At 36.1% G+C, this 19,514-nt stretch overlaps 2 non-coding genes across 2 annotated transcripts; both read right to left on the reverse strand.

The window, feature by feature from the left end:
* Positions 1 to 895: 895 nt before the first annotated feature.
* On the reverse strand, positions 896 to 970 carry LOC149226736 (small nucleolar RNA R12). Its single transcript, XR_016248516.1, has one exon. It is a non-coding gene; the product is annotated as a small nucleolar RNA R12 (small nucleolar RNA).
* Positions 971 to 1,240: 270 nt separating this feature from the next.
* On the reverse strand, positions 1,241 to 1,364 carry LOC149226737 (small nucleolar RNA SNORD14). Its single transcript, XR_016248594.1, has one exon. It is a non-coding gene; the product is annotated as a small nucleolar RNA SNORD14 (small nucleolar RNA).
* Between the last annotated feature and the right edge of the window lie 18,150 nt (positions 1,365 to 19,514).

Below are 19,514 nucleotides of genomic sequence, written 5' to 3' on the forward strand. Positions count from 1 at the left end.
GAGACCTCGCCTCTCTCAACTGTGACCTTTTGGCCCCAATTCCTTGGAAACATCTTCAGAGACACCATCAAAAAAACTGCTGAGTCTAGACTTTTCAGACGACGTCTCTTGCCTTCGAGCCCTATTAAAGACACTGCCGAGTCTAAACTTTTCAGACGTCGTCTCTTGTCTTCGAGCCCCACCGTCGGCACACCATCCACCTCCATGAATGGACCAGTTCTGATAATCTCATTGTTTTCAATATCCAATACCCCACAGGTCTTCTACTGCTACCTATTCTGAGCCATCTTCCAAGACCTTTACCACTATAGCCTGTAGACTAACACTCCCTCAAATAGAACAGCAGGAAAATGTCCAGTAGCAACACCAACGTCAATATCATTATGGTTAGGGTTTTATCTCAGCGATCAATTGCATCATTTACTGAGGATTAATTCATTCACCCTAAATAACTAAAAACATAATATTCTTACTGAAACCAACAATTGATCTCGTTTGCTAATATGTGAGGCGATCTGTTCCTTGGTGTGTCAAATTCAGAGAAAGCAGAGAAAGCAGTACGCCTCTTACAGAGAGAGGCAGACAATTAAAAATTTCAAAGGCCAGCCCGATAACAATGCTTTCTAAGCTGAACGCCTATAACCTGTGAAAATAGGAGAAACAAAGACAATATTCGCGCAAGATATGCTACCTGTGAGAATAGGATAAACAAAGACAATATTCGCGCAAGATATGCAACCTGCAAAAATAAGCAGAAACAAAGACAATATTCGCGCAAGATATGCGCAGACAATTAACCCCCAGCTCCATAAAAGAAAGCACTCTAAACTTAATAGTCAAAATCACATGCAAACTTATTAGTCAAAATCACATGAACGCCATAGGAAATTTAATGATGTATCATAAGTCGCTGGTTGTGAAATCACATAGTACATCAGCGGGAATCCGAAATTTCCATCGTCATCCACAGATCTAAACTGCCTATACATTTCACCACATACCTTCAACAATAAGCATCTCAAAGAAGGGCAATCCAGACAAAAAAAGAAAAACCGAAATACACACGATTCTTACATGAGATACTGGAAAGCTAAATATTGCAAAAGGAGACTGACTAAAAAGCAGGGATCTCAAACATTCCAGGGAAGGTTAAAACCAGAAAAAGGTCTCGAAGCCCGACAAAAAGAAAGCTCTCACACGGTCACTGCAAAAATTTAGGCCAATCGGCACATAAAGAAGGGGTCTCAGACATCCAAGGAAGGTTTAAAAGCAGCAACGGCTCTCAAGCCCGGCGAGGCGAAAGCCCTCAGTCGGCCACTGCGAATGTTTTGAGAAACAAGCCTTTCTTCTTATCATCATAGAGCACCCCATTTACAATAAGTGAAATACACAGATGAAGCTGAAGCTATATCCATGACAATACCAATCAGTATAAATACAAGGGGCGAACCGCCTCTGTTCAACCCTAACCCTATCATTTCCCCCGCAACACTCGCCTAATCCTAACCCTAACCCTACATTTGTAAATTCTCCGCTGACCGTTTTAGCAATTTATGAGGTCCTCGCTCGATGCGGAAACCCCAATTACCACTTAGGGCATGTGTCACACAGGTAGCGTAACCATGATTGGTGTGGAACAACGAATGTACTCGAATTTCGCTCAACTAATTGGCCACACATTTTCAAAACGAGTAGCCTGAAGTGCAGTTTTTTTTTTTTTTTTCTTTGGAAAGTTTTGGTTTATTTTCTAAACTAATTTTAATTTGTTTAGAATCTAGTAGAGATTCAGTGAAATCACAAGTTTGATACTTGAACTCTTCACGATCAACAAGTTTTTGGGTTTTGAGAATATTGAATCCATATATGGAATGAAAAATTTAAACAACACAAGTCAAGATTTGGGCACAATTTTTTTGGTCATTTTGGTTAGAAATCTATGGAAAACTCCAAAAAGTAGCATTTACAGACTACTCATTTTCAAAAACTCATTGGGCCCTGTGGAATGACGAATGAAATCAGAATTTTGTCGAAATATACTTATTTTTATTTTCATTTTTAAATCTAACTTGGATTCATCTTAACTTTGTCAAAATATTCCTGGATGCGGGTGTGTAGCATGGCAAGCTGTACGAAGGCGGCTTGGAGGGTGGGCGCGTGGCTTAATGCCACCGCCATCCGGCCTCGCATGAAGCCAGTTTTAAAGTCTCTAGCCAACAACTTCAATGTCGCATTAATGCAGCTCCTTCCCCCTCTCCAGTATGCAAGTTTATTTGTTATGGCGCTCTTCTTAATTTTCATTCTTGCTCCTCCCCTGCGCTCATGTCGTTCTAGTGTTGCAGCAGCTCCTCGCTCTCGAGATAGCCCTGGGTATTGTCTGGCTCTAGATCATTGTGTTGATTCTCCGTTGTGTTTTCAGGCTCCTTATAGTCCTTTCTGCAATTTCCGTTGTCGCTCCTACTCAGTGTTTCCCACAGCTGTTTGTTCTGCTCTTTTTGCTCATTTCAACATGCCCAAAGTGCGCTCAAGAATGAGCTGCAGAAGAGGAAGTTCCCGAGGGTGCGTCACTCGCCAACCCTCCTCCACTACCTCGGACCCATTGTCTGAAGCTTCGGACTTTTGCCTTGACGATTATCCCGTGACCAGGAGTGGCCGAGGCCGGGGTTGAGGGTAGCTTAATATAGAAGTGCACTCTCAACATTCCCCATCTCACACGGCTCGCTTTCGTTTCCCCTGCACTCTTAGTAATTCCTCCTTCATCGCTTCAGTTACCATTGAGCTGCGAGAGGATACTTTTGGTTCGGTTGTTGTTACTCCAGGGGTATCTCTGGAGCCGAGGACGGAGGACAAGCATGATAATTCTCAGATTGCCAATACGCAGAGAAAGGACCCTGGTGGCTCTGCAACCCAGGACATGAACACCCAGGCCAGTCCAAGCATTCCTACAGGTGGCGGTTATTCAAGCAAAGAGGGCCATCCCTCTGAGGATGAAGACCCCTACCAATATGGATGTCGCATTGTTGAAGAGTCACCTCCAACCTTTCATGAAGCTTAATCAGGTCTGCGCTGATTGGTTTTTATTTTTCTGTTGTATGAAGATGCTCAATTCCCTCCGGGTTTATAGTCATTACATGATTTACAGTTCTCAGGATCAGAGCGTTTTTTCCAATGTTAAATTGTCGGTTTCCCCTGCGTGGGCGGCATTCTCCTGTCTTTGGGTCTCAATTTCAGATCACACTATTTTTGGGTCAGATTCCAGTTTTGAAAGGGCAGCGCTTTATTGATTACTTGAATGGGCCCAATCTATTTGTCTTGGTCTAGATATATCTCTGGTTAGTCTTCAGCTACAGTCTCTAGATATATCTATGTTTCTTGGTCAGTGATTAAGAAAGTCTTTTTGGTCAATGTTCAAACGAGGTTTTGTAAGCATGCCGCTTCTCTGGGCTAGTCCTCTCGAGGCCACTGCCTCTCTGTAATTTTATTTTTGTATCAATATAGGAGTAGACAAATTCAAAAAAAAAAACAACTTTGTCAAAATATACTTATTTTTATTTTTATTATTAAATCTAACTTGGATTCATCTTAACTTTGGAGTGTTTAAAGATATCAAATCTCTTGAGGTGCAAATCTTTTTTGAAGTGAAAAGATATTTGATCCCTCTTCACACTTGGTAAATATGAAGTTAAGATAAATCTAGGTTATATTAAAAAAAATAATGATAAGTATATTTGGACAAAATTCATGATTCCATTCATACATTGCCCCAATGATTTTTTGAAAATGTGTCGTTGATTACTTCGCGAAATGGATCTAAATTGCTTTAGTTATTAGTTATAATCATAATTATAAATTTTAATTTATTATATTTCTTAAAATGTTGTTTTTATTTTTATGTAATTTGAGGAAGTCAAAATATTTTATTAATAATTATAATTATTTTATTTTATTTTATTTTTTTATTTTAATTTTAATTTATTTTTATGTAATCTAATCACCTCAAAATTTTAACAGGACATGACAGGACACGACATTACAACATCTATTCCATATATCGTCTATCGGCACAATTAATGTTTATTACATTACCTATCCCTTCAAAGATGTTACGTGGTTAAAGAATTTTATAAGGAAAAGGCTATGTCTTAATTTTCGCTTGCAATGCCTTGTCATAATTCTTCATTGTACAACACAGCCAATCGTGAGATGAAGTATTAACGTTGATTGTGACATCCCCTTCCAATATGAAACCACTATGAGGGTGTCACAAAGAAATAAATGGTTTTACGAATCCATTAAACATCAATGTTGCCATGAGAGCTAACTGGAATGTAATGCAAGTGATCCAATCAAGAGAGAAAGTACACATCACCTAGCCCCATCACCTGCTGATGTGTTAGTCCATGCCATCCCTGTCGTATTCCCTGATGTCATCGAACAATTATTTTTCCCGTTTATTCTACAAAGGATAGAAAGGTTTTCTCCTGGTCCTTGGTTGTTTTAATCCTTGTATGTAGAGTAACATTAATCAGGTATTGGAGTCATCCAGTTAAGGTTCCACATCAACATCCAGCTCAGAGTCAGTCTTCCTCTTGCTGGTTAATTTGAAACTTCTTGTCACTTGGTCCTGTATTTCATTTAATATAGTTAATATGAAGAACAAGATTTAGAATGTTGTAGCTCCACCATTACTCAACAATGCTCCATTAATTTACCATGAAGCTAATATTCATGACCCACAATGCCCATTTGACCTCCTTGAAGTTCGGAAATATGCCCTCGATCGATTTAATGAGTCCATCTATCGCTCTTTTTTGTCTAGTCCAATCTTTATTATGTAATTGTTCCCCCTGCTTGTAATTCCCCAGAATTTGTAAGCCAATTTACATTTTCTCCAGTTCCTCAAAGAAATGTTATCGTGTTTGCAATCTCAGAAAATGGTTTTGAAGTTACACTATAGTTAATACAAAAGACCTTCAATTTTCCCAGATCTAAAAAACCAATGAAATTTACTGATGAGACTTTGATCCTTACTTATAAATCCCATTTACAAACTGATAGAGAGATTGTTTAGGTTAATTTTTCCATCAGATTCCTACTTCTGCAGACTGATATAGAGATTGTTTAGGTTAATTTTGCCATGTATTTCTAGATTCCTCAACCAACAAGTAGTTACCCTATAACTCTATTTTCTAAGATTTCCCAACAAGTTTTGGCTATAATTTTATTTCTTTTGGGGAGGATGACAATGGAATAATATGTTGGCATTATGGCTAATGTATTTTCCTTAATGGCAACCTATTTGAAAAAAACGTAATTGATTTCAACTTGATTATAATATGATGATTGTGGAACTATTGCAGATAGCATGTTTGATGGTATAGATATTTCATAGGATATGAAAGAGAAATGGTAGTCTAGTTACAGAATGCATGGATATTGTGAAGATTGAAAAGTATATGCAACCCCTGTGAATAAGCATCACATACATACGCAGGTATTGTGAACAAAATTCGCATACATAATCCGAACCATGGAAAATTGGATGCCAGGGGTCATTTCAGTGGTAATTTCCCATAGTAATTGTGGCGACAACGTCTATTTGATCTCATCAACGATGCTAACGACATTACCAAAGGAGTTTCTAGAGGTATTGGCAAAGTAAAAAGCTATATAAGGAGATGGAGATTAAGGAGTTAAGTGTGCAAGTGAATGGTTTGTTCATGTGTGATTTGATCTAGAACAGGTGTGCACCAGTGAGCAAGGAGATGGCTCAGATTTGATAGATCTGAAAGTGCAGTGAAGACTAATGAATATACTTTCTTAATCTATTTATGTCTGTGTAGCTAACAATGCTAGATCTGTGGTTATAGTGATGGTATAATTTGATTATGTATTAATATGGAACGATTGACAATATGTGCGCACAGATTTGGTTTTTTCATGGGTTATGATTTGCAGTGAAGAAGTTGATTTAGTAATTTAAGATATGTACACAGTTTTTCTACTGGATAATCTAGTACATACACGAGTATGCTTCGCAGTAGTCGTGTATATATTTTGAGATAATTTGCCTTTAGATTTCTACTTGATTTGGGTAGTTTATAGATGTTTGTATGCTTATTAAATTTATCAAGTTTGTGTTATTTTCCACTTCCTGTAATGAAGTCTTGATATGTTTGGTTGTGGATTGGTATATTGATCAGTTATAATGTTGCAGAAGTGTGACTAGGTATGGTTCAATGATCTGTGATTGGTTCAGTACTTGATTCAATGGTTGGTTCAGTGTTACAATGATTTGGTTAGTTAAATGGTTCAGTGTTCACTAATTTGAGATATTTCGCAATTTGTATGCAAAGGAAACGTGTATATACGCAAGTTTTATTTAGAACAATCATGTATGCATTCTGTAGTAAATCTAATCAGGTTTTGCACTGACTATGTTGATGACAAAGTGGCTATTATCTTTATTTGTTACTGGTTACTCAATGGATTGATTTATGGCTTGGTATATTGATGAGTGGTTGTACATTGGTATGATTTGGTTATGGTGATGCAATATTGATTCAATATTCAATGATTCTTGGTTTGTTAAGTGATTGAATGATTTGATTTAGTATTTGGTTTTAGAGTGGTTAATTGGTATTAAGCATAATGTTGGGTGTAGATCCAATTTGAAAATTTGATGAAAGGCGACCCAAAAGTTTTGATGTTTATTTGAGATATGTGGATCCAGTATGAAATATTATCAAACGTGGCCCACAAACTATTGAGGGTTGGATCCTTCAGTGAGGGGGTGGGAGCGCTCTTCTGATAGGCATTGGTATATGAGATAAGGGGGTTGTAGGTCCCTTCCAGAGAACGAGTGGAAGTTGTAGCCTCCTGGAGTTGGGTTCCTGCATGTTGGTAATAGTCTGTGCAAGTACAAGATGTAACGAAGTTTTTAGTTATAATAAAAGAAGAAGACATAAACAACAACAACGATGGTTTTCTCCCACATTGGGTTTCCACCTAAAATCCTAGTGTCCTCACTGTTGATGATTTATCTTCTCTTTACTATTTTTGGTTATTGCATAATTAATAATTAAAGAAACAATGTTGCATTGGTTAAGTTAAATCACCGATGGAAACAATGAAAAATTAAGTAAACTAGATATATGCGGTTTTATTTCACGAAAGTCGCATACACACGCGGGTTGGATGAATGACAATAACGTACAATTTTCTGAATGTGAAATTGAAAAGTGAATAAACATATTGATTCACCCACCTCCCCTCTCAGTATTTTTCGTAACAATTGGTATAAGAGAAGGTCCCTCAGAAGAAGCTTGATCACTTAAAGGGAGATCTAAAGGGATAAGCAAGATGGAAGGAGTATTTTCTGCAAAGCCACCTTTGTTTAATGAAACCAACTTTTTGATTTGGAAGGTCAGAATGAGAGCGTATTTGCAGTCATTAGGATCTTATGTATGGGAAAATATTGAATATGGATATACCTAGCGTCCATTGCCACAGATAATGCAGGAAAGACGCAATACGAGAACAATGCAAAGGCAGTAAATGTTATCTTGGGATGATTTGCTGAATCTGAGTTTGTGAAAGTTATGTAGTTGAACACCGCAAAGGAAATATAGGATAAGCTTGTCCAAAGCTATGAAGGTGACACTAAGTTAAAAAGTGTTAAACTTTAAACATATAGAATTGAGTATCTTAAAATGCATGATGATGAAAGTATCGCAAGATTTTTTCTTAGAGTAGACGAGATTGTTAACACAATGAAAGGTCTTTTTTCGGTGACAAAATAAATGATACTATTATTTTTGAAAATATTTTGAGATCACTAACCCCAAAGTTTGATTCCAAAGTCTCCACCATTGAGGAAATGTGCAGGAATTACAAAATCTCACCATTGAACAACTCCATGGGATCTTGACAACTTGAGATGAGGAAAGGGGATATATTAGGTGTTAGAGAAGCAACATTCAAAGCCATAAAGAAAGGGAAAGAAAAAGAAAATCCTAAAGATACAGGTTACATTTCAGATGAGGAAGAAGTGAATTTCGTGAGAAAGTTGCAAGTGGGAACTGGTAAATTCAAAGGTAAGATTCCCTTTAAATGTTTTGCTTGTGGAAGAGTAGGTCACTATGCATCCAAATGTCCATAAAAAGAAACTCATGATAAGAAAGAAAAATGAAAGGATATTGACAAGAAAAATACCAAAAAGAAGCTTTCTGCCAAGACAAGTTTTTATTCTAATGAAGATATTCAAAGCACATCTGATGATCAGGAAGATTCATATTCAGATTCTAACACTTGGTACCAAATACTTATGGCTCTTGAATACCAATAACCTAGTGAATCAAATAGTTGTGAAGAAGATGACTTAATGAAAGCATTGAAATACAATGATAGACTCAGGAGTGCAAACAAAGAACTGCAAACAAAAGAAAGTAGTATGATCAAGGAAATAAACATGTTAAGAATGCATTTGGAAGCAACCAATAGAAGAAAATAAGTCTTAGCAAAACAACTTCAAGAAAAAGAAAGACATTGTGAACAATTAGAATCAAAATTTGCGACTCTAAGGAAAGTTTATGAGAAATCAACAAATGGGTAAAGGCATTTGAATCACTAGAGAAGATTATCAATAAAAAAATGCTCTCCTCTAATTAAGAAAGGCATTAGATACAACCACACAACTTCATATTAACAGTGTAATGACAAGAACAACTAGTATAAGGTTTTTCAAAAGAAAAATTGATTTAAGTCACTCATCTGAAAATAAATCACCCAGATCATAGTCAAAATCAGTCCCTAGGAATAAAGGATGGTTTAATGGATACTATTTTTCTTGTAACTCATTTGGACATAAGGTCACTGATTGCAGGATAAGCATTTAGAATGGAAGCAAGATAATATAGTTTCCACAATTTCGAGCACATGATTAGAAATTGCAAGCAAATTTGTAGGAAGAAGGAACATCAGTCAAATCCATAGAGAATATTTTCCCTATTATAGTCCATTGTTCTTAAAAGTATACTTCTAATAGTGACTGTAGAAGTGAATGTGAGGTACATAACCTCATGAAGAACAGATGATGACCATCAGGTCCACAGGATCAATGGTGTATCTTAGGGGGAGCTATGCTTGTTTATTTGGATCATGATTTCATATGTTGTTATTCTTTTTACTGATGTTGCATTGATGAAGAGAATGTGAACAAGAACAGACATGACATGTTCAGGGGGAGCTATGGCTATAAAAATCAGCAGTTTATATTCTGTACATGGTTCTTATGAAAGACAGTTGCATGTATACGTGATATTTGATCTAGACAATCATATATGCTTCTCTGTGATGAAAAATAAGTGGCACAGATTTAGGGGGAGATCCTCATGTGTTTCCATCAGTTCATTATTGGATTTCTGGTTTTGACATTGGTTTGTTGCAGTTTGATAATGATACCCATAAGCTTCTTAGAATAATATTGGTTCATGATGAGTTTATGAGTGGTTGAAAAATCTTATATTATTGCTGCCGTTGAAATGGTTCTTTGGTGCATTTTGTTGATTGATGAGATGGATATAATATCAAAATTGACACAGGTTCAGGGGGAGCATATTCTATACTTATAATGGCTTATTGTTGGCACTAGGCTTTGCTTATTTGACATTGGTTGATGATGATGAGTTCATGATTTACTCACTATTTTTTGGCATCTTTCATTGATGAGAAGATATATATGTTGTTGTCATTATGTCATGGGTTATCAATAATGCATGGATTGCATGTGGTGAAGTTATGGATGATGCCTATATGTTGCTTGAGTTGCATTTGGTGAAGTTATGGATGATGCCTATATGTTGCTTGAGTTGCATTTGGTGAAGTTATTAATGGTGTCCTAATCCTGCTTGATACACTTGATAAGGAGGATATGTATATGTTGGTTGATGATGTTGCTAATCAGTTCTATTCTATGGCTTGTGATGCTGGAGGTACCCTTTGTTTGCACATATATTGTTGATGCATTCATATGCTACCTATGGTGTTGTGATTCAAGAGTTGATATTGTTTCTTGTGGATTGTGTCTCTTCCTATATATGGAGAGAGTGTGTTGACCTTGATGACATGAGGTCAAGGGGATGAGTTGCTGACAAATCTTTATTGCACAATCTTATGCTTCTGCTACATTTTCTTGGTGATGCTTGGAAGCATTACATATTTGGTCACATTGGAGAGATTGATGCTACACTATCTTATCTTCTTATTGCTTCTTGACGATGAGGAGGTTCATGCTGGTATTATTTATGTTGCTACTGTCAGATGATTATGTTGTAGATTCCTATATGATGCATGGTGGTTGTTGCTAATTATCATGGTTGAAATCCTTGTTTATGATTATGAATGTCATGTATGTCTCTTGATGTAAAGGTCATGAAAATACCCATGTTGTAATCATTGTAAAATTCAGTCATGTATGGGCTATTGGGACTGAGTCATGTCATATATGTAACCCCATTATTTTGGGTAATTGATGTAAAATTGGGTCCAATATGTAAACCCATTATGTTGGGTGATTGATGTAATCATGGGAGCATAGAGTCATTGGTCATAGGAAAGGTCATATTTTTTTAGCCATGTATTTCAAGCCTTGTACTTTATTTCATATCTTCAGAAGGTCCAACATATTCTCAGGGGAGCATGGTCAGTATGCATATTTCATATCCGCATATCAGGGTTACAGTGACAAGTGCTACAAGGGAAAGTACCTTATTAAGCATGGCTTAACCCTTTGTCCATGATGTCAAAGGGGGATGGAGGACTTGGTGTTTGCAGGTGGTTTCCAAACACCAAAGTCATTGCCATCAAGTCCAAAGGCGGAGATTGTTGGAATTATGGCTAATGTGTTGTCCTTGATGGAAACCTATTTGAAAAATATGTACTAAATGTCAACTTGGTTATAATATAATGATTGTGGAACTATTGTGGATGGCATATTTGAAGGTATATGTATTTTAGAGGATATGAAAGAGAAATGACAATCTAGTTACAAAATGCATGGAAATTGTGAAGATTGAAAAGTATACACGACTCCTATGAAGAAGAGTCGCGTTCATATGCATGAACTATGAAAAAAGTTCATGTACATAATTCGAACCATGGAAAAATGGATACCATGGGTCATTACCATGGTAATTTCCTATAGTAATTGTGGTGGCAATGTTTATTTGATCCCATCAACAAACACTAATGACATTACCAAAGGATTTGCGTGAGGTATTGACAAAGGAAAAAGCTATATAAGGAGACGTAGATCAAGGAGTTAAGTGTGCAAGTGAATGGTTTGTTCATGTGTGATTTGATCTAGAATATGTGTGCACCAATGAGCAAGGAGATAGATCATATATGATAGATATGAAAGTGCAACGAAGACTAATGAATATACTTACTTAATCTATTTATGTTTGTGTAGCTAACAATGTTAGATCTGTGGTTATAGTGATGGTATGATTTGATTATGCAATAATATGTGACGAATGGCAGTATGTGCACAAAGATCTGGTTTTGTCATGGGTTATGATTTGCAGTTAAAAAGTTGATTTAGTAATTTAAGATTTGTACATATGTTTGCTTCTGGATAGCCACGTACATATGTGGATGTGCTTCACAATAGTCGCATATATATTTTGAGATAATTTTCCTTTATATTTCTGCTTGATCTGGGTTGTTTACAAATGTTTGGATGCCAATTAAATTTATGAAGTCTACATTATTTTCTATTTTCTATCAATTAAATCTTGATATGTTTGGTTGTGAATTGGTATATTGATCAATTATAATGCTACGAGAGTGTGACTGGGTATGGTTCAATGATATGTGATTGGTTCAGTACTTGATTCAGTGGTTGGTTCAATGTTACAATGATTCAGTTAGTTAAATGTTTCAATGTTCAATAATATGAGATCTGTACACAGGTTGTATACAGAGGAAGCGTGTATATACCGAGGTTTTATTCAGAACAGTCACGTATGCATTCTGAATTAAATTTGTTCAGGGTTTGCATTAACTGTGTTGATGACAGAGTGGCTATTATCTTATTCATGATTGGTTACTCAGTCGATTGATTTATGGCTTGGTATACTGATGAGTGGTTGTACATTGGTATGATCTAGTTATGGTGATTCAACATTGATTCAATATTCTATGATTCTTGGTTTGTTCAGTAATTGAATGATTTGATTTAGTATTTGGTTTCAAAGTGGTTAATTGGTATTGAGCATAATGTTGGGTGTGGGTTCAGTTTGAAAATTTTATGAAAGGTGGCCTACAAGTTTTGATGTTTATTTGAGATAGGTGGATCCTGTATGAAATATTATCAAATGTGGTCCACAAGCTACCAAGGATTGGAGCTTTTAGTGAGGGGGTAGGAGCTCCCTTCCAGTAGGAGCTGGTAAACGAGATAAGGGGGTTGTAGCTCCCCTCTAGTGGGTGTTGGGGAACAAGTGGAGGTTATATCCTCCTACAGGTGGGTGCCTATGTGCTGGTAAGAGTCTATGCGAGTACAATAAGTAATGAGGTTTTTCTTTATAATAAAAGAAGAAGACAAAGACAACAACAACGATGGTTTTCTCCCACATTAGGTTTCCACCTAAAATCTCGGTGTCCTCATGTGTTGATGTGTTTCTTATGTGTTGATTATTTATCTTCTCTTTACTATTCATGGTTATTGCATAATGAATAACTAAAGAAACAATGATGCACTAGTTAAGTTAAATCACTGATGGAATTTATGAAAAATTAAGTAAATTAGATATACATGGTTTTATTTCACTAAAGTCACGTACACACGGTTGCATGAATGACAATAGTGTACATATTTCTAAATATGAAATTGAAAAGTGAATTAAAAATATTGATTCACACTCCCCCTCCCTCACCCCACCCCCCCACCCTCCCTCAATATTTTTCCTAACATAGTAAGTGAGAAAGCTTTAGGGTTCCTTAGTTTAATGCTACAACCTAATGTTGTTATGGATATCCCCACCTATCTAGCAAAATTGATAATTTTCAATTCCAAAATTTCAATACCACTGGGTACTTTAGGTATCCATCATATTTGGTCCATCTATTTTTATATTCACATGCAGATAAATTCAATCATCTCAGTCTGAACATGATGGATTCAAAGAATCAAGTGAAATCAATAGTTGATTGGACCAGTATCATTAGGTGGAAAGAACACAATGAAGGCTTCTCTCAGTATTTATCATCTTTTATGGTTGTGGTATACTCTATTTAAATAATCAAGCACCCCAAGAATCCTGCCTGAACCAAGGGAGCTCCTGTAGCTTAGTGTTGACACAAGAGTGGGTGATTGGTATTTATTTGAAGATTATATAGAGATAAGACTATATGGAGCAAAAGTGCAACCATATCACCTTCCAATATTCTTGCCCATGAGAATATTCTCCCTTGAATTTATAAGACAAAGTATCAATGTTGGTCAGATTCACTTTGTCCCTCAACGCAAGGCATACACATTTTAACTGGAAAGATCCATGGGACCATTTATTGTAAACAATAGACAAGCCCTTACACAAATTGAAGATATGATGAAATAATTTAATTTTGAGAAAGGGGAGAAATGGAAATATGATCCCTATCACATGATTTTTGATAGAAGATTTGAAGTTGGTTCGATGCCCTACTCACATGAAAGCATACCAAAGATTGAAAATATGGAAAATCAAGAGGTTTGGCCCGGTGAAAAACTATTGCAAGAATCTAAAGGGTATCAAAAGATGGACATTGAAACTCCCACTATGAAGGGTAACACTTTGAAAATAATTGTTCCTAAGTATGCAGATGTTGAAATGGAAGATTTACAACTAGAGAAAAGAGCCAAAATCCAAGAAGAAGAAGAGGAAAATATACAAATCAAGTTGAAAAATATTCCCTCAAATCATCTTGGTTTCAAAATGTGATGGAAAATCTAGAGTGCATAGTCCTTTCTGTAGAAATTTCTATAAATCTAGCTCTAATACCATGTAGAAACCAATGTGTAGATTCAATAATTCTCATGAAATTTACTAAATCACAAGAATTGAAGCTACTTTACTCGTATGCGGAAGTTAATTCACCTACTAAAGCAAGAAACATTGACACGCAAAAAGAAACATCACATATGCACAAAGATTTATCTAGGTGAAAACAACTGCTCAAAACCCCTACTATTTGTATTGCATTACTCAGAGAATAGAGAAGAAATCCAATGCTTTCTCAAGCCTAAGCACACCCTACAAGTGTATAGTATATCCCTCTGCTTGACTGATTGAACCTGGCCCAACACTTGGCCAATTTTAAGCCTTCCCAATCTCCTATTTCCTTGCGATATTCCTTGAGGAATTAGGCCCCTATTAATTAGGAAATTCAGTCATCTGGATTACACAATTCCTTTAGGTCCTTCTGACTTCATGCACCACCTGTACACATTGGAATAGTCTACAACTGATATTACACCACCTTGGAATCTCTATCTCAACTGGGTAACTGGAATTCTATGCATGCATGAGCTAATTTAGGCTAATTCATTAGTTATCTGGATGATCATTGAGTGTGGCTGAAGTTCCACTTCCACAATTTGACCTTCCACTAATTCCTTCAACAGTTAGAACTTGTTTAACTCACCATAACTCAATTTAACTAAATTAAATTGCTACAACTGAAATTAACTCAACCTAGACTCCTAAAATTTAGGAACCCAATGTACACAACTGAACTTCATGTGCCTAACTCGAATTAACTAAGCTAGACTCCTATTTTTTTTAGGAATCAACACACAAGTAAACTGAACCTCAACTCATTAACTCGAATTGAGTGTTCTTAACTGAGTGACAAGTGCCATGTCACCTCAGTTAACTCCTTCAAGTTGTCTGTTGATATGGAATTTTGATTTTCCTCAATTTAGTTAAGGAAAAAAATAAAAAATTGAGATTTTCTTGTTGCATTTTCAACACTCCCTCTCAACAAGAAATGGATTATCAACTACCCCAACCCTGCACCTGCGGAATGTGTTGCATGCAATACCTCTATTGTTGTTACTATTGCAACATCTGCAACTGAGTAGCATCCAAAAAAAAAATTGAATCAACTATGTCTACAATTGTCTACTGAGAAAATTGTGTTACTCTTGACTCTACTACTAAGCCTCCTGCTTTGCTGTCAACACTCCTCTTCACTCCTCAGTATCTGGCTGACACTGATCCTCCTGTTACTAAGTACGGTGGGCCCTCATAGCAAGGTAATGATCCATGAGGATAATTCCTCAATGGACCCTGCCCAAATTTCCGCAACTCTTGGACTAAGGATCTACATCACCCCACCACACTCCTGTAGGTATGGTTGCCGCTGCATGCATGGAGAAATATGATCTACTCATATTGTTGCTGCTATTGCTTTGCCGCCGCTTCCACACTGTTTCTATAACTACTGAAATAATAAGTCTGATCTCCCTAGATCCTCAAGTACTAGCTTTCATAGGGCTGCTCCCTTTGAAACTAGACTCCCTCTTAGTCTCAATCTCCCTGTGGAAAATCTCGCTGCCCCTCAATCTACCAATATCAATGATCAAAACTCCTTTTTGTGTCACTAAACATTGGCTCACTGATCTTCCCACTAGCAACCTTCTATCTCCATAAGAACTCTACACATAGGGTCTTTCTGATCATCCCTAAACTAGAACTTCAGTAATCTAGAATTCAAAATTCCTGATCTAATGTAAATCCAGCTTTGATTCCATGTAGAAATTTCTACAAATCTAGCTCTGATACCATATATAAATTAATGTGTAGATTCAATACTGCTCATGAAATTTACTAAATCACAAGACTTGAAGCTACTCTACTCATATACTAAAGTTAATTCACCATCTAAAACAAGAAACATTGACATACAAAAGGAAACATCACACATGCAAATAGATTTATCTATGGGAAAGCAAATGCTCAAAACCCCTTACAATCTGTATTTCATTAATCAGAGAATAAATAAGAAATACAAAGCTTGCTCAAGCCTGAGCACACCCTGAAAGTGTATAGTCTATCCCTCAGCTTGACTGACCGAAATTGGCCCAACGCTTAGCCAATTTCAAGCCTTCCCAAGCTTCTATTTCCTTATGATGTTCCTTGAGGAATTAGGCCCCTATTAATTATGAAATTCACTCATCTGGATTGCGCAATTACTTTAGGTCCTTCCTCTGACTGCATGCACCACCTGCACACATTGGAATAGTATACAACTGATAATACACTACCTTGGAATCTCCATCTCAACTGGGTAACTCGAATTCTCTGCATACATGAGCTAATTTAGGCTAATTGATTACTTATCTAGATGATCATCGAGTGTGGTTGAAGTTCCACTTCCACAACTCAACCTTCCACTAGTTCCTCCAATAGTTAGAACTAGTTTAACTGGCCATAATTCAATTTAGCTGAATTAGATTGCTACAACTGAAATTAACTCAACCTAGGCTCCTAAAATTTAGGAACCCACTGCACACAACTGGACTTCATGTCCCTAACTTGAATTAACTAAGCTAGACTCCTAATTTTTTAGGAATCAACACAATTAAATTAAACCTCAACTCATTAACTCAAATTGAGTGTTCTTAACTGATTGACAAGTGTCATGTCACATCAGTTAACTCCTCCAAGTTGTCTGTTGATATGGAATTTCAAATTTCCTCAATTTAATTAAGGCAAAAATAAAAATTGAGTTTTTCTTGCTGCATTTTCAACACTTCCCTCCACTTCCACTAATCTTGCAGCACATCTAGTTGAGAAAACTCCATCTCAAGAAGATATTTTGGAGCAAAGTTATCAGCAAATTGAAGAAAGGAGTCATAAGGTAAGAAGTGATATGGAAACTCAGTTATCAATGAAATCAACCTTGGTTTATAAAAATATGTTGCTTTATGCCATGGATTTGGAGAGGAACCAATTAAAGCTATCCCTCATGCACCTTCCCACTCTAGTTGTTCTTACAGGGCTTGACTTCAAGACAATGAATTTTTCTGTTAATGTAAGTGATATTCCATTACTTGATAAAATAAATCTACACAAACAAGATGGAAAGATGAATTACAATGACTTGAGAAATTGTTCTCTAATAGTGACTAAAGCAAAAAATATTCTTGAAAAAGTAACTAATCAATTAAATTAAGAAAAATCTAACTCCAAAGCAAAGCAGATTCAGATTGAAGAATTTAAGAAGTTAATTGTTAAGCTTGGAGTTAATCCAAAGGATAGAGAAGTAATTAAGGTGTTGTTGCATAATACTAAATCCAAAATGTAGTCTTTGAGGAAAAAAACACAAATATTTGGTTCTGAACATGCTCAAACAATAGAGCTTGCTCAAATCGAAAAGGAAAAAGAATAGTTTCTAGAGGAATTAATAAAGAGGAACAGTGAAATTGCTACTTTGCAAGGGAAAATCTAGAGTTTGGAGCAATCTATTCAAATTCATGTTTGTGCTATTGATGTACTGGCTTACTCTGATTCCACTGATCCTTTAGAGTACCCCAGAATAGTTAAAATTGAAATTGTAGTTAAAAGAAATGCTAGATAAAGGATACATCAGACCCAACTTGTCAACCTGTGAAGCACCTATATTATTTGTGAATAGTAAGGATGACACATTGAGGTTGTGTATTTATTACACACAACTCAACAAAGCCAAAATCAAGAATAGATATCATTTTCCAAGGATTGATGATATGTTTGATTAGCTGAGGGGAGTTGCGATATTCTCGAAGATTGGTTCGAGGTCAAGGTACCATTAGCTATCCATCAAAGATGGAGATATTCATAAAATGGAATTTAGAACTCGGTATGGGCACTATGAATTTGTAGTTATGTCATTTGGGCTTACAAACGCCCCAACAACCTTATGTGTTGGATGAAAAATGTTTTAAGTTCGTATTTGGACAAGTTCATGCTATTTTTTTATTTATTAGATATTGGTTTATTCAAATATCAATGAGGACCATGAAAAACATTTAACAACAATGTTGCAGTTAGTGAGATAACATAAGATCTATGACAAACTCAACAAGTGTGAATTCTTCTAGTCCTAAGTTTAGTATTTGGGACACATTGTCTCAAAGGAAGGGGTAGCAGTAGATTGGCACATGATTAAAGCTAATATGGATAAGCCTACTCCTCAAAACATTTCTAAATTTAGATCCTTCATGGGATTGGTTGGTTATTACAAAATATTCATTCACAAATTCTCAAAGATTGGGCATCTAATCACAGTGCTATAAAGGAAAGGAGTAAAATTTTAGTGGAAACCAGAATGCGAAGCTAACTTTGAGCAATTAAAATATTTTCTCACTTGCACCAATATTGAGGATGAGAGATCTAAAGGACTTTGTGGTGTGCACAAATTCTGGCAAGGAGGGGCTCAGTGGATTCCTCATGCAAGAAGGATAAGTGATATATTATGAGTCTGGGAAGCTAAATGAGCATGTTCAAAATTATGTTACTCATGATTTAGAGTTGGAAGCAATAGTCCATGCACTGAAGATGTGGAGTCATTATCTCCTCAAAAGAAAATTTGTATTGATGTCAGACCACAAAGGGTTGAGGTACTTGTTTGATCAACCAATGCTGAATACAAGATAAGAAACATGGTTAAACATGATCAGTGAGTTTGATTTTGATATCAAGTATATAAAGGAAAATGGGAATAAAGTAGTTAATGCACTCAATAGAAGGCTATAGGTAGCTCACCGAATAGATATATGTTCTTGTGAGGTTGACATTTAAGACAAGATAAAGTAGGCCATAAAGAAAGATGAGTGTTATCAACAAATCAGAGAACACTTGCAACAAGATTCTGGAGGGCCATTAAGAAAGAATTACTCTCTTACAGAGGATAGATTGTTAAAGTTCAAAAACATGTGGTATATACCTTGTATCGGTGATTGAAGAAGCTCATTTACGGTTATTTTCATAAAATACCATATTTAGGTCATACAGTTTATCAAAAAATGATAACAAACATGGAAAAGTTATATTATTAGCTAGGTATGAAAAAGGAAATGGCTAAGTATATTGCCAAGTGCTTAGAATGCCAACAAGTGAAACTAGAGTGTAGACATCCAGTTGGATTGATACAACCAATCCCCATTCTAGAATGGAAGTGGGAAGTCATTTCCATGGACTTGATTATTGGACTACAAATGATAGCCAATCAACATGATTCCCTCATGGTGGTGGTAGATAAGGTAATAAAGGTAACTCATTTTATGGCTAATAAATCCATTGATAAGGCAAGTTATATTGTTCAGATTTTTGTAAAGGAGATCGTGACATTGCATGGTGTACCCAAGAAGATTATCTCAAATAGGGATGCTAAGTTTACATCTAAGTTTTGAAAGGCACCATTTTCTGGTTTAGGGACAAAGTTAGCCTTCGACACAATGTACCATCTTCAAATGGATGGAAGACGGAAAG

The sequence above is a fragment of the Pinus tabuliformis genome, chromosome J, assembly GCF_031772625.1.
Source record: "Pinus tabuliformis cultivar Carrire ecotype Pingquan chromosome J, CPIR1, whole genome shotgun sequence".
Classification (NCBI taxonomy): Eukaryota; Viridiplantae; Streptophyta; class Pinopsida; order Pinales; family Pinaceae; genus Pinus; species Pinus tabuliformis.